This window comes from Miniopterus schreibersii (assembly GCF_964146895.1).
Source record: "Miniopterus schreibersii genome assembly, chromosome: 2".
Taxonomy (NCBI): Eukaryota; Metazoa; Chordata; class Mammalia; order Chiroptera; family Miniopteridae; genus Miniopterus; species Miniopterus schreibersii.
This window is the reverse complement of record NC_138102.1, coordinates 160,646,582-160,668,913: the sequence shown is the minus strand read 5'-3', so window position 1 is coordinate 160,668,913 and position 22,332 is coordinate 160,646,582.

The following is a 22,332-nucleotide window of genomic DNA, read 5'->3' as shown; positions in this document are numbered from 1 at the left end:
GTGATGAATGGCATGTTCAAAACATACAGCACAAGCACAAATAATAACAGTGCAAGAGTACCCTGAAGTTCTAAGGCTTGAGTTAAAAGTTTTTAATCAATGCGTTGAGCAGAACAACAATCTAGAAAACAAAAGCCATAACCAGCCAGGATCCATATGCAGTATTTGCTGATCCTTATGTAGAGAAAGCAACGTAATGTGGGATATATGAACTAAATGAGTGGATCAGAGCAGTAAATACATTATATATCATGATTATCTCATTAAGAAATAGTACATCAGTCATTCATCCCAGAAGATAAATGTGAACATTTTCTCTGCAAACATTTTTTTCCTGCAAAAATTAAACAGAGTTATACCTCACTTTATTAAATTACCAAAATAATATATACTGGGATTACAGGAGTTCAGCACCTCACAGCATTGCTTTGACTGAGTTATGCTTTAACAATGTGTACAGTGTCATGAAATATTGCTATAAGAAACAGTAAAAAAAAAAAAATTGCCTTTGCATTTGCTGTTTGAAAAATAGTTGGGTAGATTATCAAATCTATCACTCAGTGTCTCCTATAAAGAAAAGCCCCTTGCCCTGGCCAGTTTTGCTCAGTGGTTAGAGCATTGGTCCACGACTGAAGGGTGTTGGGTTTGATTCCTGGTTAAGGGCATGTAGCTCGGTTGCAGGTTCCCCATCCCTGGCCAAGTGAGTAGGGGAGGCAACCAATTGGCAACCACTCAATGTGTCTCTCTCACGTGGATGTTTCTCTCTCTCTTTTTCTCTCCCTACTCTCCCTTCCCTCCTCCCTCCCTTCCACTCTCTCTAGAAATCAATGGAAAAAATATCCTCAGGTGAGGATTTAAAAGAAAAACAAGCCCCTTAACCCTAAACACCTCAGACAAAATTTATTCTAGAAAATGCTACCAGAAAAACTATCTTTTCTAAGACCTATCCTTGTTTTTAAATAAGAAAAAACATGTAGCTCATTGTATTTCCCCTTTTTCACTGACTGCCAGGCATCTCACAACTGAGTATGAAGTTCAATATGACAATAAGTTAACCCCTATGGCATCATTTTGTATTCTTCAATTTCCATAGCTATGATTTTCTATTTCTATTTTATTATCTTTTCATTAACATTGTAAAAGCTACTTCAAATTCTTTTGGGGGAAGGATTGTTATTAGTAAATTCTACTGGTTATCAGTAAACATAGTAAAAGCTACTTGCAGTTCTTTTGGGGAAGGAATTGGAATCAGTAAATTCGCTGATTTTACCGGAGAGCACTTACATGGCAACATTGACTTTCTAAGACACACTTGATAATCCAAAAAGTAAAATAAAAGGACTCTAAACAGTTCAAACCTAGTTACAAAAGCTTTGCAGCAAAGATCACACAGGTTGGCACCAGGCGAATGCCTCTGCCCTTCACTTAAAGCTTGTTTTAAAACTTCACTTAGAGAGAATCCTAACAAGTTTTGTCCTCATGTTCCTTAGGACACAGAAAATACGAAGGAGTGAGAAACTGCTAGACTTAGCCACACTGTTAACAATAGCGCGCTGCTGACGGCAAGGGAAGGGGGTAAACAATTAAGATGCAGTCAAAGAAGTCAAGCCCTTGCTCATCCAGAGCCATTGCATGAGTTTCTCAAAGTGTGGTCCTGAAGCACAGACATTACAATCACCTGGGAATTTGTTAAAAAGGTCAGATCCTGAGCCCCATGTCAGTCTTTGGGGGTGAGGGCATGTACAATGTTCACAAGCACATAGGGTGAGTCTATTGAGAATCACAGGTGTCAACACTGGCAACTGTACATAACTCAGGAGGCCGTTGAGGCCTGACAAACACTAAGCCCAGAAACATCAAAGATTATTTCAGAACCTCCCTCTTTGGAAGATATGTGATCAATTTTAGAAAGGTTATCCTTTAAAATTGTAAATATGCAAACTTTTTTTTTAAAATATATCTTTATTGATTTCAGAGAGAGGAAGGGAGAGGGATAGAAAGCTAGAAATATCATTGATCAGCTGCCTCCTGCAGGCCCCCAACTGGGGATGGAGCCTGCAACCCCGGGCATGTGCCCTGACCGGGAATCCAACCACAGTCTCCTGGATCCTAGGTCGATGCTCAACCGCTGAACCACGCCCAGCCAGGCTGTACCTTCCTTTTAAAATACAGGAATTTGTCGCCACCTGGACGAGAGAACATTTTTTTTCTCTTATCTCACTTGTTTTCCTCTTCACTGTCTTTACGCTGGCGTGCTCCAGGCCACAATACTTCTCTGCCAGCTGTCACCCGTCAGCAGTCTCATCCAACCTCACAGCTTAAATAGCATTTCTATTGTCAACAACTCCCAAATGTGTTTCTCCATCCCCCAACACCCCCTGAACTCTAAACCTGTATGTCTGCCTACTCAATATTCTCACTTGTATGTCTAATCATACTCAAGCTTGAGATCCACATTCTACCTGTGGTCCAATACAGACCTCAGTTTGGTTGACTGGCAGCTCTACCCTTCCAGATGCTCAAGCCAAATATCTTGGCGCCATCTTCCACTCTTCTCTTCCTCTCATAGCCCACATTCAGTCTGTCAGGACATATTGTGGGCTTTATCTTTAAAGCTGATCTCTCCACCTACACAGCTACCTCCCTGATCCGATCTACCATCATCTCTCTCCTTGGTTGCTGAAATAGGCTCCTACTGATGTCCCTTCTACCATCGTAGGCTCCCAACTTCCTCCCAACACACAAACATACACAGTCTATTTCAAAAATCAGATCACTTCACCCCTCTGCACAAAAGCCCCAGCTGAATTCATGAGAGCCGTTCCCCCCCTTTATCTCTCTAATCTCTTTTGCTATCACTCTCTTCTAGTCATATTCACCTTTCTGTTGCTTGAACAATCTGAGGCAGGCTCACACTGTATTAATTTCCTATTGCCATGGTAACCACAAATGACCACAAATTTAGTGGCTTAAAACCACACAAATGTATTCTTTTATAGTCTAGAGAGCAGAAGTCTGAAATTAGTTTCACTGGGCTGACACCAAGGTGTCAGCAGGGCTGGTTCCTTCTGGAGGCTCTGAGGGAAAAGTCCATCTCCTTGCCTTTTTCAGCTTCTAGTGGCACCTGTATTTCTTGGCTTGTGGCCCCTTCCTCCATCTTCCATCACCCCAACCTCTGCTTCCATCATTATATTTTCTTCTGACTCTGACTCCTCCTGTGTCCCTCTTATAGAGAAAGTTGGGATTATTTTAGTTCTGTTTGAATAATCTTGATAATGTCCCTATTTCAACATCCTTAATCACATGTGCAAACTCCCTTCTGCCATATTACATTCACAGGTTCTGGGCATTAGGAATCTAATATTTGGGAAAGGGGAGGGGGTATTATTCAGCCTCCCACACCCACCTCAGGGTCTTTGCACTGGATATTTTCTTTGCAGGGAACACTCTTATCCTAAGTATCCATATGGCTGATTCCCTCACCCCTGCAAGTTTTCTCTCAGGGGTCACCTTCTCAATAAGGCCAACCTTGATAACCCTATTTAAAATGGTAACAATCAACAACTCCTCACCCCAGTATTTCTGATTCCCTTTACTATCCCCTTACCTTACCTGCTCTAACTTTTTCTCATAGTGTTATCGAAGACTAGTGTGGGTGGTCTTTCTCCATTGCTAGTGGGAGTGGGGTTCTTGGGGTACTGCTGAAATAAACATTTCCAGAGGCCTCCATGGGAGGATGAGTTTTGGTAGGAAACTTTATTTATGTGGAATTACATCCCTTCAGTAAAGCTAGAAGCAGTCAGTGTCCAGAGTTTCCTTTCCATGTTACAGCCAGGCCCAGTACAGTATCAGGCTAGCTGCAGTCCATTGGTCCATTGTGTGTGGGGGTCCACATGGCTGCAGGCAATGTGGGCGAATGCAGGAGAGTGCACCCAAGCAACAAGAGTCCCAAGGAGAGTAAGAGCACAAGAGATTGAATTCCTTTGTTCAGGGAATTAAATATCCCAAATTTCCCACTCTTGCAGTGGTCACGCCCGTTCTGGCCAATGACCTTTGTTCTTAGGTGGGACTGACAGCACCTTCCCTATGTCACCCCAACTTTACTGGGCATGGGTCTATCTTCCCTCTGCTCCTCTCCTGTTATTAATAACTAGGTTAACTACAACTGTATCAATAGCACTTACCACCTTTCAACATACTATGTAATTTACTTATTTATTTTCTGTCTCCTCACACTAGAAGGTAAGCTCTATGAGATCAGCTGTTTTTGTCTGCTTTGTTCTTGGGTATATCTCAAACACATAAAACAGTACCTGGCACACATCAAGAGTTCAATAAATGTTTGCTGAATAAGTGAATATTCATAGGCCTTGTAAACTGAGAACACCAAAAGAAGGTCATATTTTTTAACATCAAATAATAATAGCTCAGGCTCCTACCAGTCTGTTTCAGAAATTAAATTCTTACCACATCTTGTTGAACTGTAGGTACAAATTCCTTCATGAGAAGTCTCCTCTGCTGGGCACATATGTCTACCATTGTGACTGCCATGATACTTCCATCCCTCCTTCTTAAGCACAGGAGAGTCTTGTCCCCAAGTCTCCATAGTTCAAAACCATATCAACATTTTTAACAGTGACTTAGAATAACTAAGGGACAAACCAAACAAAGAGTGGCTTTAACTGCAATTGGAAGTGACCACTCTTCTTAGAACCTAAAAACACAAACTCAACTTCAGAATCTCTTACTTGGTTCCCATAATTCCTCCAGGTAACAGAAGCCAGCTCACCTTTTCCACCACAGAGGAGGTTCAGAAACTGTCTTCACCCCAAAGTCCAAGCTAAACTGTTGCTTGACTCAGAGCAAGAATCTAAAATTTGTCTCCAAAAATTTTTATTTCTCTACCCCTAAATTGGCCTCTTCCCACAGTAATTTGTAAGGGATCTATCATCTCCAAATCACTGGAGGTTAGCCTTGCCCTAAGAGTTGTAATGAAACAATCCATTATAATTAAATAATTGCACATTTTCTAAAGTTATTGAATTTTTAATAACATCCTTTATAGGGCTTCAACAGAACAGTCCAGAAAAATAAGTTTCATCAACCTCAGTTAAATCATTTTTAGGGTCTCCTCTCCCAGTTTGAGGTGTCCATCTGCACCTTTTGTACTATAATGGTGCCTGCCCTTTAATCTTTGGCAAATGCTTGGACAAGGGCATGAGTGAGAGTACACACTCAGTCCCCACAAAAGCAAACAATAATTTTCAGGGGTCTACATTTAGGGGGAACGGAATTCTCTAAAGAAAATATAAAGGACACTCAATTTTCATGACTATTCAGAACTCTCACCATCTCAATGAAACATCTGCTTTCAGTTACAGGCACCACCTTTAGGCCTTCCCCAACTATAACAGAGGGGTGGGGGTGAGGGAGAGGACAACTTTTGACAGAAGGCTTTCATTTGCATATCTAAAAACCTAAGTCAAGAGATCTTTCCCAAAACAAAAGAGCAGTTTACCCTCAAAGCTGAATTCAGATATCCCCTAGAAGGCTCAGAGGCCATTAGATTGACAGATTTTTTAGCTTAAAGGAGAAAAAAAAGTTGAAGTCCAGGCTACAGCCATCCGGTTTTATTAAAAGGTAAGGAATACTTTTTCAAAACATATTAAAACAATGTTCCCAAATGCAAAAAAAAAAAAAAATTCTGAAATAGCAAAAATCTTTCTAAAAGATTTTACAGTGATTTTCTGCAGAACTCGGAGTACCTTATTTGATGAAATGAGTACCCACAGAACAGCTGTCTCCAAAGGGACCTGTGTCAGATGCAGAAGTGACAAATAGAGCAGGAAGGTCCAGAAGTGGAATGACTGCTAATGGGTAAAGTATTCCTTTTTGAGGGGTGATGAATGTGTTCTAAAATTAGATAGTATACTGAAAACCACTGAACTATATAATTTAAAAGGGTGAATTTTATGGTATGTGAATGATATCTCAATAAAGCTGTTATTGAGTTGGAGACAGCTCAAAATAAACCTCACTTCAATCCTTCCTTGTAGATTTATGCATCTTTGAACTGGAAAGAACCTTAGAATTTTATCTTCATTTGTGTTTGAGAAAATACAACCAGTAAAATGTCCTCCTTTGACTAATGAAATGCATCATATGAATTGTCCTAACCTTCCTGTGAAGATCAGATAATATAAGGCAAAGTGCTTTGGAAAGGACTGGTCCTGTAAATATAGGATATGATATTGTCATTTTTTACAGTGTAAAAGGGCATAAAGAAAAGAAGTCTGTGCCTTTTCTTTTGGGCCTTTTCCACTAGCTTTCCATGCAACTTGAACAGAATTTCCATTCATCTCTTCCTCCCACTCTAAGAGGGAATATTAGAATATTATATGAGAAGGCTTAAAAGCATGAGGAAAGCCTAGCTCCCTAAAAGTCTTCACTGACTAAGTTGTTTCAAAAGTCCACTTGCCCCCTCTTTCCTTCATCCATCAAGAGAAGGGAAAATCAATGTTGTTGGCTTTTTGTTTTTGTAGCATTGTCAAAGGCTATAGCCAAATAGCTAAAAGCTGATGAGAGTGATAGGGATATATATTTACCTCCTGAATTATTGAAAGAATATTAAAACAGTAACCCAGATATTTTTTCTTATGTGGGCTTTATCGGTAAAATACAAACAGAGTAAGCAACACACTCTCCTATTTTGAGGGTTTAAGAATTCCACAATATTAGAAAAATGACTTAACATTAAAATTGAGAAGTCTATGGAAACAGGCCTATGTGATCCCAAAAGGAATGGAAGGAAAAATGAGATCACAAAGTTAAATACTCAATTCCTAGGGGGAAAAACAGAACCTAACAGTTTCTCACCACTCTAATCAAGTTTTCATTAAGTGCTGGCAAGATTATTAAAGAAAAAAGCTGGATCAAGAAGGTTTCTAATATACCACTCTAAAAGGAACTTTAAAATGATGGTTAGTTGCTTTATCCTGCCCAAAATCTACTTCTTTGGGCTATGTATCTAACAAGAGTTCTTCAGAGCTGTTATATTCACTTATCCTTGCTCTAATGTCCACTCTGAGAGTGAAATACCAGACAACCATGTGCACAGAGTGTAACCTTAACTCGCTGGCTGACTTGCACACTCTGGAAGGAGCATTTTATGAGCCCAACATAATGTAGCTACCGTATAGACATTTTAGTAATAACCACTATGGCTGAGTGTTGCCATGTTTGCAAAAAGACAAGAGAACATTTCCCAGAAAGGGTTCCTGAAATGATTCTTAAGGAAAATGCAGGATTTCACCAAGACAAAAAAACAAGTTTGAAGGAAGCCCCTTGGAAAAAAGGAGGCCAGAATCCTAAGGCAGCGGCCACGTCATGCAGAGCCTATTTGGCTATGGGAAGTAGTTTGGACTTCACCCTACAGAGTAACCCTGGAAGGGCTATTGAAGAGTTTATCACCAGCTCAGATAATGTGCTAATTGCATAGTATCACCTTTTCTGAAATTTCTATACTTCTCAGTTAGACTTTATAAGCTATTTTAAAGTGAGATATTTTTCACTAGAAACTTGGAAAATATGACTATCAGATAATTATGCTGTAAACCATGGCTCTGTGGCTTATTACACTCAGACCTGCTTGCTCTCCGTTTTATAGATGTTTAATTGTTTTTGTCTTTGTTGTTTTGTGTGCCTGTTTATGTTTAACAGTCTAAAGATACTCTCTACTGTTACCATAGGAAGTTGTCAATTGGATTGCAGGCCTGACTGGCCACTTCAGAGGGGCCACGTGGGGATACGAGAGTGCACAGGGTCTCTACTACCTCCCCCAGATGTGTGGACACTGTGCCAGTGGGAGGTGGGCTGAGGGCTCTGGCATCTCCAGGCTTCCTGATGGTAAGTCTGCAGCCCCACCCTCCTCACTACCTAAGAGGGTCAGGGATTGCCAGGAAGTGTGGCAGGGGAGGAGGGAGAGGGGAGGGGGAAGGAGAAAAGAGGGAGGGGGGAGGGAGGGGAGGGGGGAGGGGAAGGGAGAGTCTCCCCCTTTGGCTAAGATGGCACAGGGAGAGGTTCTTACATCAAGTGCACAAAAAACTTGAAAGATAAATGGACAGGGCCCTAGAGCACCCAAAGCTAGAAAGATGAATGGAGAGGACTCAGAGCAAGGGGAGGAAACTAGACAGATGAATCAATAGGGGAAAAAAGCCTTCCCCTCCCTATCCCTATAAGAACTATGGACTTGAGCAGGAAGGGGAGATGGTCTTTGAGATGGGAGTGATCATTCTCCCAGGTTTGGGGTACCTGAATAAAACCTTTCCTTTGCACCAGCAACTATCTCACGAGTTTGGCTTTCATGTGGCCGGCAGCCGAAACCTTAGTTTTCAGTCACACTATTACTACATTTATGAAAATCAATTTGGGAGCTAATCATCAGACACCAATTATCTTGTTTGTTCTACTACACATTATTTATTATGTATACACATTGTATTTCATCCAAATAAATTTTAGCCAGATACAAGTTATGGCTTTAAAAATTGGCCTTCTATAAACAGGAAGCCAGCTACTTAGGTAAACCAAAAAACAAACAGCTTCTTCCTTAATACAAAGGGCAGGAAATTGATTAAAACCTGGATATATCCTGGGAATCTATCCAATCTTGGTTCCCAGGTCAAGTGATGATATTTGCTCAACATTTATTTAGAAGAGGGTAAATCATCAACCACATCTGGCTCAGTCCTTTAAGGTATATTCTAGGATAGGCTTAATGACATTGAAACTATAGCAGGGCCTGAGCTCTAATTTAAGAGTTCCTGATTATGTAAGAAAGCCGTAGCATTAGGATGACTCCAGAACCAACATTTCATCATGTAAATTGTTCCCTTTGCCACGATGTTTTATTCTAAACTTGCAAATAGTTACAAAAGCTACATTAAGGAAAAGAGAAAATGTTCAGCAACTCCTCTCATTTACGCGATAAAGCAAAGTCTAACTCCGTACTATATTGCACCTGCATATTTTGGTTTTGTTTTGATCACAAAACAAAGGAGTCATAGTTTCACTACTTGAAAGCACCTCAAGATGAATTACCATTAAAGTCACAGAAACAACCCACTCCTGACATTCTCTTAAATGACGTTCATTAGGTAATAAGCTCACTCATTTGCACTTGTTACCCACACAACTATTATTCTTATTTTATCTTACTCTTCTGACACTGACCTGTAGCACCTCATTGCAACTACAGGTATATTAGCAGTGTTTCACTGCACTGCAGAAGGGACTTCTAAGAAAAAACAAAGACCCCACTATTTTCAGTGAAAAATACTGTTCCAGCAAAGCCTTTTATTCAAAACCCTTTTACGACTAAAAATCACTTTAGCCTCAATGAAGTCATAATTAGTTTGTCAAAAAGAAGGTCTAACAAAATACCTACCAGTCCTAAGAACACAGCATTTAAAAAAACTCTCAACCTGACTCCTAGTCCTTGACAAGGCTTCCTATTATTTATAGTTCCATGAAAATAACTTCTGTTCATCATATCCTGTTGCTATGTAGGTTATTAGTTCATATATGTGTTTATTGGAGAGAAAATGCCTTGCTTCTTTACAGCATCTAGTCCACTGCGTAGATTTAAAAATAAAATTGGTCTATCAGCACAGCTCCGAAGAAAAGCATACTGTGTTGTAGTTATAGAGTAACAGGTCCAACTGTGAAAGCAATGACTACTTGGTTCTCTTGAAAGAGAACATTGAAGTGCCCATGAAGTGGATGACTCTGCAGTCTCTTAACAGGAAACACTGACTGCTGTGAGTGCGGAGTTCTGCTTGCCTTTGCCTGGAAGGAATAATCGGAGCAGTTGAAAAAAGAAAGAAGAGGCTCTTGTCAGAATCACATGAAGACAGAAAGCTGATGTCCACAAATTAGCGCTCCTGCCCAGCTCACTGAAGTGGTTATCCCCCACTTCTAAACTGAATCAATACTAGCCAGTAGAGATTTCAGGAGATAAGTTCAGGTTTTGATTCTTTCCCTCTAAGCCAGTGATTTTCAAACCGGAAGAAATTTTTAAAACACACAATACTCAACTATTTAGTCAGGGGCACTGACCTCTTTCTCCTTAGATTGTCAAAGAAATAAATGACAACAGCCAACACAAGAGCCATCCAGTGTGAATGAATCAAAATTATACCTATTATTTTTGTCAGATTGTCAAAAAGTAAATTTTTTGGTGTGCTGCAGAATTTTAATAATCAGTTTATGTGTGCCATGGGATGAGAAAGATTGAAAATCACTTTAAACCATATGCTTTCTTCCAAAAACTCTTGATGCATTTAGTACAAAAGAGATAGTATTAAAATCTATTAACTTTTTTCTGATTCCATTTTCCTCTTAAGCTTATTTCAGCATTCTATTTGAAATGATGTTAGGAACGTCTCATTTTTCTACAATGTACATTGATTACTTTTATAATCAGGAAAAACAAACTCATAAAAAAGAAATTATATCTGAGGCAGTGTGGTTATCAAACTGTTCCTAGTAATTTAAACTGTTTATTGTAGGAAATAAGATATTCAAAAACAAAATTCAACTGAGGAAATTTGGAGATCTAATTGACTTTACTAAGCAATTCATGCAGGGGTCTACAGAATGGAAGGTTTTTATAGGAAGAAGGGTAGGGCAAGGAGCTACTAACAGAAGAAAGGCCAAGACATTTTCTTTTGAGGAGGAAGGGGATGGAAGGGTTTTATCAGGCAGATTACCTCACTCAGGAAATTCCAGACTGGTGGTTTTAAAATTCCACTCCTGGGAGAAGCTGAAACTACAATAAGGTTAATTATTAAATTTTGGCTTGATGATGTAGCTTAGCAAAAGTGACTCCATTTTGGCCTGTTGCTTCTTTTTTAACAGAGGAAAGAAATTCATACTCCTTGCTATATTTCAGATTTTTCAACAAAATTTCATTCTTTTTCAATATTCTTTCTGCCAATTATTTTGATTTTGTGAAGACTGCATGATCCCTTTTAAACGTTTTCTCTGAATAACCTAGGCTGAACTTTTCCCCCCAGATCCTAGGTTTAATGAACATTTTCCTATCACAAACCTCTCAGTCTTATTAAAAGGGCCCTCAAATGCACAAGTTCATACTTCAGAGATAGTGATGCTGCCCTCAGAGCTCCATATTCAGAACAAAATTACTTCGAATATATCAGTTCTCAATATTTCAAGTACATGAGGGGAAAATTGGCAATTATTGTCCTAAAGCAAAGTTAACGCTGTATCAAATTTAGACATGTATTCCCAATTCCACCCTAAATCTGTAACAAGGAGACGTGTAAATAAACAAATCATTGTATCCATGATAAATACTTAAAATTTCAACTTGGGATATTAGTTAATGAGCTGTTTTCAGGAAGCTATGACATAAGAGTTTTAAACATCCAGCAGGCAAATAAATAACAGTAGAGTTTTTTCAAATACACTGTTAGACCCCAGGTGCCTGGCCCTTCTATGGGCTCCTACCATCTGATTTTGGAGTTAAGTTGTGATCTAGTCCTTTGCTGGCCCTGGACTGTCTGCTGTGAATAGACAAAGCAACAGTTTAGAGAGAAGTCAGACATGGTCCTCCCCACCAGTAACTTTCCCTAGCCCAGAGCTGAGTGTGTTACCTTTAAAGAGCTGCCGTATTAGTATAACAAAGAACCCTATCAAAACTGCTCTTTATAGTTGTGGCACAAGATTGGCCCCAACCCAACATGACCAAGCTTCAGCTGCTTTCAAGTTTACTCCAACAAAAAGCTGGCAAGTTGGGGCTTTGGAGAAGTTACTTGCTGAGCTGGAACACTTTTTGGTATTTAGGCATATTTCTTCAAAACTATGAAAGCCCCAGTAAATAGTTGTCTGGCACTTTTCAAAAGTGGGCAAGATGCAAAACATCATGTGAAATTGTCTTTCTTATGTATTTCAAAGACTCAGTCTGTTCCATTGCTTTTAATTAGCCTACTCTGACCCAATTAAATTAATTTATTCATTTAAAATTGCATTTATTAATTCTACTATTCAATTTAAATCCGTGTTCAAGTTCAATGGGCAACTAATTTTCACCTCTGCCGTAGTACATAAGGGAAAACATGAGCCTGGTTAAAACATATCTATATTTATGTCTTTTGTGAATATTTTCTAGCATGGGGCCAGAAAGTCAAAAGATTAGAACAAGGTGCTAATGAGGCAAAGGTGGGATTCAATCTGTGCATGAGCCAATTAATTTTATTTAGACAAACCACCATTCCACAGATGCAGTTTGAACTTCTAAACCCAGACAGCCATGCAAAACCATGCCAGTGAACTCAAGAGAATATTAAGAGAAAGGGTGTGTTAGCTCAGTACAAGCAACCATCATTGCTTAGAGAAAAGAGGAAAATGGGTGGGCCATTCATTCAGCTATAAATGTCCCATCTCTGCAGTGTGCAATGTAAAGTGCCAGGTAAGTGGGGAGGAGAGGGGAGGGACTAAGGTGGATAGAGCAGTTCACAGTCTGGCATCCAATTTCAAGAGATGTCCTGCCTAACAAAGAAAAAAAGTCTAATACAGCCATGCGTCACTTAACGTCGGGGATATGTTCTAAGAAATGTGTCATTATTCAATTTTGTCATTGTTCAAACATCATAGAGTGCACTTAGGCAAGCCTAGGTGGTAGAGCCTACTACACACCTAGGCTGTGTGGTACAGACTGTTGTTCCTAGGCTACAAGCCTGTACAACATATTAGTATACTGAATGCTGTAGGTAATTTTAAGACTGTTGTTAGTATTTGTGTATCTAAACATATCTAAACATAGACAAGGTACAGTAAAAATGCAGTATAAAAGATTTATGAAATGGTACACTTGTATGTGGGACTTACGAATAGAGAGCTTGCAGGACTGGCCGTTGCTCTGGGTGGGGCAGTGAGTGAGCAGTGAGTGAACGTGAAGGTCTAGGGCATTACTGTACACACCACTGTAGGCTTTATTAGCACTGTGCACTTAGGCTACACTACATTTATTAAAAAGATTATTCTTTCTTCAATAATAAACTAACCTTATCTTACTAGTATAATCTTTTTACTTCATAAACTTTTTAAATTTTCTTGTAATCCTTACCCAAGTATATGTTTTTATTGATTTTTAGAGAGAGAGGAAGGGAGGGAGAGTGGGAGAGAAACATCAGTCAGTTGCCTCCCGGAGGACATGCCCTAACGGGGATCAAACACACAACCCAGGTATGTGCCCTGACCGGGAATCAAATTCGCAACCTTCTGGTGTAGGGGGCGATGCTCCGACTGACTGAGCCACCTGGTCAGGGCTCAACTTTTTAATATTTTTAATTTTTGCACTCTTTTGTGACAACACTTAGCTTAGAACACAAACACATTGTACAGATATGCAAAAATCTTTATATACTTATTTTATATTAATAACTGTGAGTAATGCTATGACAGTAATGCTATGTCATAATGTGCTATGACATTATGACAATTGTGTCATGACAGCTATAATGTCACTAGGTGAAAGGAATTTTACAGCTGTATTATGATCTTACGGGACCTCCATGGTATATGCAGTTAGTCTATCGTTGACCAAAACATTGTTGTGTGGCACATGATGTCTGAGGTTGAGACATATAAAAAGAAACTACAATATAAGTAAGAAGTAAGTAGTAGGCCTAATAAGATGTATAATAAGCATAATGAAATTTAAAAAGCTTCATGGTCTTACAAAGGACAGAGAGTTCATGTTCCGTTAGCATGACCAAAAGTGACTTTATGGAAAAAGTAAAATCTAGTCTGGAGCTTACAGGTAAAATTGAGAGAAAATTCTAGAAAGATGGGTCAAAACTAGATAATAGAAGGCCATGAATACTGAATAAATAATTTGAACTTTATCTTCTAAGAAACGGAATTATTTGAATTTTTTAAAAAAATACAGCCATGCCCGGCTGGGCGTGGCTCAGCAGTTGAGCACTGACCTAGGATCCAGGCGATTGGGGTTTGATTCCTGGTCAGGGCACATGCCCGGGTTGAGGGCTGCAGCCGATCAATGACTCTCTCATCATTGATGTTTCTATCTCTCTCTCCCTCTTCTTTCCTCTCTCTGAAATCAATAAAGATATATTTAAAAAAAAATACAGCCATGACCTGATTAGAACTCTGAGGACCTAAAACTTGTAGTGGCATAGGACACATTGTCAATAGGGAATCTGGATAAAAGCAGCCAAAATGTGGCTTTTGTGATAGCTTGTGCACAAGACCTCAATGAGAATGGAAACACATAGAGGAAACACTAGGAAAATGGAAATAACCAGGGTTTGGCAATGGATATGATGGAAGAAATTAATGAAGGAAGGGAAATTAAAAATTCATGAAAATCCAGTGATAGGAAACATGGTACCATAAACAGAAATAAAGAATAGAAACGAAAGGGTTGAAATTGGCCAGGAGGAATCAGGAAAGCTGGCAATGATGATGATGGGTGTGTGTGTGTGTGTGTGTGTGTGTTCACTGCATTTGAAATATTGGCAAAACACGCAGCTGGACTTGTACAGCAGGCCCTTAGCTGTAAAAAGGGATGAGTCAATAGTACCAAATGCTACAGAAGAATAAAGGAGGCGAGTGAATAGACAGAAAATTGTGTCTGATTTGATAATAAGGAAACCGATAGCTCACTGAATTTATTTCCACTCTTCCTACTTCTGGGCATCTGGTGGGTTTGTACTTTCTCAACTGATCTGGAGCCATGTGACTAGTTCTGGTTAAGGCAATGAGTTTGAACAAAAGTGACATGTCACATTTCCAAGCCAGAAAATGCAACTTGCTAAGGCAAAACCCCGTGGAATTCTCTCTTCTTTTGCCAAGGTAACCTGCAGCGTTCCAAATATGGGCGGCTTCATCAGCCTGGATCTCAGAGTGACCATGCCATGGAGAGGCACCCCAGCCTCCCCAAAATGCCGCAGGGGGAGGCAAAGCTCTGCAGTTTTACGTGGCTAAGATTGACCCCTTACTGACCAATAGAGCAGGATTTTTGGTAACCATCAAGCAAGCAGCTTCACTGAAGTGGTGAGGAAAAGTCTGTCTTGCATGTGCTAAGAAAGGATAGGATGGGAAAAAGTGAAGTGTTCAGCAAGATCATCGTGTCAGTGAATTCAGCAACTCTGAAAGTAATAGAAGACAGAAATAAATTGTGAGATGTTTTGTTGTTGTTTTAGTATAGGGAAGCAAGCCCAAGAAAGAAAAAAATGTGAGAGGGGAAAAAATTAAGAGAATAAAATTTCAAAAGAGTTAAAACGAAGTTAAGGTAGGAAGAGTCTCACCCCTCTTTGAGACAGGAAAAATGAGTAGAGGAAAGATTGGCCTTAAGGAATCTTAAGATGGAAAGGGAAGAAACCAGAAAGCTCATGTCAGATGGCTTCAACCAGTCAAAAGTGTTATCTTCCTACACGAAGGCTATCATGTTTTAATAAGATGCAGGATATTATTGCTTCTCGAGAAATACTAAATAAAGCAGTCTTTCATAAAATTTACCCTCCGTTTAGCCCGTAATGAATAACTACAATGTTCTGAACACAGTGCTAAGCAAGATGAGAGACACAGGTGTCTTGGGCATGCACTGTCATCTCTTCAGTAAACTTAAAATAATTAATATATATTTTAAATTAATAAACAGCAGAAAACTGTATACAATCCAGTGTTAAGTTGTAAATATAGAGGAGAGAATGATTATTCAGGCCTAAAAAGGTCGGAAAAGAAATGTCTTTAAAGCAGCAGAATGGAAGATATGGAAGATTTGAAGAGACAAAGGAAAATGAAGGAATCCCTTGTGATTCCAACAACCCTGGCCAAACAGGATGAGCTTGGCATGCTCTGGGGATGGGAAGAATGACCTGTCTAGGGTAAGGTACGTGTGTATGTGTGCAGTTGGAATTCTTAGCTGTGTGCATTAGAAAGCAACTCTAGCTAATTTAAGGATTCAGAAGCTCACAGAAACTTCATGAGAAACACAGAGCCAGGTTTAGAGGCTAAGCTGCCAGAGTCAATGACCAAAATTATAATGCAAGACTGGTCTAGAAGATTTTACTGCAGCCATTGATGGGCACAAACACCTCTGTTTGTGTGGTTGACCCCAGATACTGTCGCAGATGCCTCTGGAAATTGGACAGGTGTTGCCACTGCCGCAATCTATCTCTGTGTGTCTTCGAGGGCCCTACTGAAGGAAAATTGGGACTATTAAACATTTCATAACAGAATAAAGCTATGTATCAGAAATAGAGTAGGTGATTCCTAAAGACTTGTTGAAAGAATAAACAATTACAGCAGTAAGACTAGATGGATTGGATAATATGCGAAAAAGGATTAGACACTGGGATGTTAGGCTGCAGCAGTAATCTAGCACAAGGGAATGGCACCTTGAGCCAAGGAAGTAGAAATAGAAATGGAGAGGAAAGTGCCTATATGGAAAATACATTGAAGAAAAGATCAATAGGTCCTAGTAACTGAGTATGATTACTAAAAGAGTAAATTGTCTCCAAAATAAATGCAAAAAATTCAGCATAGATCACTGAGGAAATTTCGATCAAAACTGATTTGGGTGAATTTTTATTTTGAAGACTTGAACCTTTCTTCTGCCAATTTCCAATCAGTTATTAAGACCATTCCATGAACTTTCCATTGAAAGTTTAGTTTTCAGTTCTAAAATTTCCATTTGGCTCTCCTTTACAGGTCAAAACTATCTGCTAAAATTTTCTATCTGCTCTTACTAAGATATTTTTCTTAAAACTTGTATGAAAACCTATGTGCTTGTCTTTATAGGGAGGGTCTGTGGCAAGCACAAGGCCTTTTCCAAAGCCCCTCTAACTTCACAGAATTCAACTTCCAATCTGTCTCCCTTGTCTACCTCACTGAGGCTTGGTCTTCAGCTTCACTATGCGAGCTGTGCTGGAAGCTTTACTCCAGGATATGGTCCTATAGGCATTCCTGGTGTCTTAGCTGGACTTTAACAAATATTGATGAGATGTTAACTAGATTTCTTACTATGGCTGGGCTGGACCTCCAATGTCCCCAGCAGTGTTCAACCGCTAGTATTTGTAATACTATACTCTCCAACCCCAGAGCAGCAAGCCCAGCTCTCTGGTAGGACTTAAGTAGTCTCACCCAGCACACAGGCAGCCCAGTCCTCAACCAAGATTGGCAAGGAGCACCCATACAGACTTCTGAATTTCCCCCTCTGCACAGCTTTTTGCCTCTCCAGGCTCACATATTCCAACTTTCTGCTGTCTTGAACTCCAATCTCTGCCTCTTCAGCAAAGCATAACTACTGGGAATTCCAGCAACCTGTGCTATGATTAGGAAATGTTTCCCGGGCAAACATCTAGGTCAGTCCTGGGACTCATCCTGTGAGTGTCCTTTCTTCCAGGGAGCACAGTCTTGCACAGCCTGTCCTCCAAACCTGAAAAGCATGCCACATATATCTCAACCAGTCTCATGGTTGTTTATGGCGGGAGACATGCCTTGTACCAGTAACTTTATCATAGCCAGAGGCAGACTGAAGACATTAACCATAACGGGATGCTGAAACAACAAAGTGAAAATTCAATAGACTTCTGACATCTGCTTTGTCTCAGACTCTTATTACGAGGCCAGCTATCCACATTCATTCTTCAGAAAGACCGTAACTGCTGCTTCAGCCGAGTCCCTCTCTGGCATTTGTCCAGACTGCTTGCCAGTTTGACATTCAACCTCTCTCCTCAATCCTTCAAATTCACCCGTATAGGGTGGGGAAGGAGGTGTAGCATCTCTCCCTACTCTCCCAGCTGTGAAGTTTTGCCACCCTTGAAACTAGGATCTCTTACATTGACTGAATTTCAAGGAGAAACTGCTTCCCTTCCCTCTACTTCTCACTGGCTTCTCCACATAGGAAGAAAGATTCTATAACTCGTGGCTCAGACTGAGAGGGGAGCTGTTCTAGGGAGGTGGCCTCTCCTTTGTGCTTTCTGTTCTCTTAAGGCAGCCAGGCTGCAGGCCTCCTGTCCTCCACGAGGCACAGGGCTCGCCCTGCAGGTGCCCAGCTGCTCTGCCTGCCCTACGCCAAATCAGGCTGATTCCTTGGGAGAAAAAGCAGGAACTGCTTATGCCTTAGTCACAAGGCACATTTCAAATTCATATTTACTAATAAAACTGAACTCAGGGTAGAAAGGTGTATGATTCATTGACTCCCGCAAACTTCAGCAATGTCCTGGCTTAAGCCCAGCTGCTCATTTTGGTGACTCACTTGGACCCTTTCCTTTAACTTTGAAGCTCAGCTCTTGATTTTCACTTTTCCCCAGTTTTATCGAACCTGACCCCATAGAAGACAGAATTTTTCTGCCAGCTCCAGCCCCAGGGGACATACAACAACCCTGACTCCTCCATAATTCCTTTTTTTTTTTTTTAGTCTCACTCAAGGATATTTTTTCCATTGCTTTTCAGAGAGAGTGGAAGGGGGAGAGAGAGAGGGAAACATCAATATGAGAGAGACACATCAATTGGTTGCCTCAGGGCCAGGAATTGAGCCTGCAACTGAGGTATGTGCCCTTGGCTGGAATCGAACCCCGGGGCCCTTCAGCCCACAGGCTGATGCTCTAACCACTGAACCAAACTGGCTAGGGCCTCTTTCATCATCTTTAATAAAAATACGAGATTAGAATCTTAAAGAAAAATATGATTTTTGTGTCTTAAATAAATTTGGTGCTCATGTTTATCTGTTGATTAAAGTACAATATAAATCACACCAAAAACAAGTGATCGATTCCCACACAGACTAGTTCATTTAACTTTGTTCCACCTCATCTAACCTCCTAACTTTCCTAGCTCTCTAACCAAGTGAAACCTAAAGAGACAGCCTAATGATTAACGAAGCTACAGGACATTTAGTGGGACAATAGCCTAAGACTCAAGCTGAACTACTGATCACTAGCATCATTTTTATGTATCAAGGGCAGCATTATTATTATCTCTATTATCAATAGAACATTTCTCAAAGCCAAAGAAATACCCTTCTTTGATGGAAGACACATAGATGAAAAGGTTAAATGCTGGAAGAAAGCACAGTATAAATTTTTTATCCTCAGAGCAGTCAGGTCAATAATTTTAAATTATTTATTATTATTATTAGCATCATAAAAAATTTACTCAGCAAATGTTATATGGAAGGCATTATGCCAGTTACCACAATGGAAAACAGACAAGGAACAACCTTAAGGAATATACAAAGTAGTAAGGAAACAAGACATATTCACATGAAAATATCACCAACAATACAAAATATGCAAGAAGTGTCCCAAAAAATGGTAGAGGAAATATGACAGGAAAAGATCTCTGTGTCCTGGACTTTATAGTTGGAATAGGATTTATTAGATTGAATCATATGAAACTGTCATTTTCATAGGTCAAAAAAATGTTGAATATTAGCAATTTCATATGGTTCCACCTGAGTAAGTCTCTTCTGTATGGAAATAAAGTATGGATTCTGTAGCAATGGGCACGTTGGGAGTAGAAATCCATGAATAAGGCGTCAGTACTGGGACAAAGTAGGCTGTTTAATTAAAGCTTCTGCTAAGTGAGCAAATAACTGAAAACTTTCTGGCTTTAATTATTTATTTAAAAAGAAAACAAATGGCGTGGAAGATCACCAAAGAGGTGATCTTTGAGTCAGGAGCTACATATCTGTTGTCTCATCTAATTTTCACTACAATCCTATGAGACACGTATTTCCTCGTTTTTTTACATGTGGAAACCGATGGTCAAAAAAGAATCTTGCCAGGTCACATAGCAGTGAAGAGAGTAGCAGGATGCAAACCCTTACTGACTGTTTCCTGCCCCAATGGACCATATTGGAGAAAGCCAATCCTTGCCTCCTTGTAAAAATAATTAAGTAATAGATTGATATTTTCAAATATCTGTCACATGTGTGTGATATGGCCATGCAAATGTTTCCTAATTTAGTTCACTCAGAATCCAGTAGATTGTAGATTGTGCACTCTTGGGGACTGACAATTTTCATATTTGTTCAGTACGTTGGATTATTCCTTCCAGAAAAGATTAAGATGAGCACTATAGCTTTCTTACACACTACAGAGCTCAGGAGTGAGACTTTCTGCTGCAAAATTTTTCTTGAAGATTTCTCAGGCTGTTTCCAGCTAGGTTTTTCTCTCCATGTGATGTCTGTCTAGAAAAATAACCCTGCCCTCTACAATTTTGGACATGGTCTCAATTGCAGTATTAGAGACTCAAGAGGAGGATTGTAGAGACTTCAAAACTAGTTCACTAAAACCAAGATTCCCTATGCACAAGGCTGATATGTGTTCCTATGTTTTAAATTAGTTTGTATTTTTCCTAGAGCTATGTTAAGTGTCTCCTAACTAATTATGACAAATTAGATTTTTCTCATCAAGTTATATTTTCAATTCAGCTTGAAGACACAGAAGAGCAACTAAACATTTAGAACTTTTCTCCTTTTTAAATTAAGTTTCTTTTACATTAGTTTTCTAATTATTTCCAGAAATCTAATGTATTTTTTAAAAATTCATATCAAAGGTCTATTTCTTAATAAGTTTGCAGACCTTAGAAACCTACTCTTTAAAAAATAATACTGGAAAATGGGTAGTTTAATTATCTTATTTTTGGTTTAAGGAAATTGAAATCAAAACTACCTTTTTATCCCTGTTATAAAATAATATAAAATTACTTCCCCCTAAAGATATAACACGTACCTTTGATATCTTGAGCAATTCAGGTAAGGCACATACGGGATTAAAAGAACCATTGACTCATTTGTTTAAAAACGTTCTGCATATAATGATCGCTATTTGACCTTTTATAGATGAGTTAACTTTCTCTCTCCACAGCAATTCTGACACCAATTCTCTTTTGATAGACAAATTATTGTTTCACAGCATCTGAAACATTTTAAATAATTATTGTTTCACAGCATCTGAAAATCATTTTAATTGTTCATCTTGCTCACCATTGGTGAGCTTAGAAATACAAATAATACAAACTTTAAATATACTCACTCATGCAACAAATACGTCCTAGCAACAATCGTCTTGAAATCTGCACTCACTGCTTCCACTTCCTCTCCAATCATCACTCCTTAGTGCAGTGCCACCCAGCACCAACGGCCTCCTTATTCTCAAACCTAATGGACTATATACTCAGCGCTCATCCTTTCTAACTGTTCAGGCACATTTCACACAGTTGATTCCTTCCCTCTTCTTTCTCTCCCTTCTCATTTGGCTTTGGTAAAAACGTTACTACCCTTGTTCTTTTAGGTTTCATTTGTATCTTTTCTTCCTCCCCTAATCTGATAAACACATGCTTCAATGTTCCACCCCTTCTCTGCTGTCTCATTTTGTAACACCCACTGTCCTACCAGAGCTTCAGGCTTCACCCATATCCAGTGACACCAAATCTGTGCCTCTTGCTTAGAACATTCTTTTGATCTCCAGACCCAAACATTTGGATGCCCACCCTATATCTACACCAATATATCCCTTTGTTCCTTCAACTCAACACATCCCTAATGGAGATCCCCTTAGTCTTCCCCTAGACACCAACTCCACATGACATTTCTATAAACGATACAACTAACTTTCAAATCAACCTGACACAAAAGTTCAAGGTTGTGTTGCTGTTGTTGCTTTTCAGAGAAAATGGGTTTATTAACATAGAGACAGGGAGGCTAGGAGGCTTCATATAGTCCATAAGCATGTTAATCAATAAATTAATAAGGATATTTTGACTTGAAGTCTGCACTTGATAACGAATTACTTCTCGACCCTGGCTGCACAATAGAATCACCAGGCCCCAAAACAGGCCAGTTAAATCAGAACCTCTAGGGGCACAGCCTGGGAATTTTTTACTGTGGTAAAATCAGTATGCAAGATTATATATATTTCAGGTGTACAACATAATAATTCAATATTGTATACACTACATAGTGTTTACCACCATAAGTCTAATTACCATCCATCACCATACAGCTGATCCCCTTCACTCATCTTGTCCTCCACCCAGTCTCCTGCCCCTCAGGTAAACACTAATCTGTATCTATGAGTTTGTTTTGTTCTATTTGTTTGGTAATTTTTTTTAAGATTCCACATATAAGTGAAAGCATACAGTACTTGTCTTTGTCCCTCTGACATATATTACTCAAGATTTCCTTCTTTTTTATGGCTGACTAGTATTCCAGTGTGTGTGTATGTGTGTATCACTTCCTTTTCTATACCACTTCTTCTTTATCCATTCACCCATCAA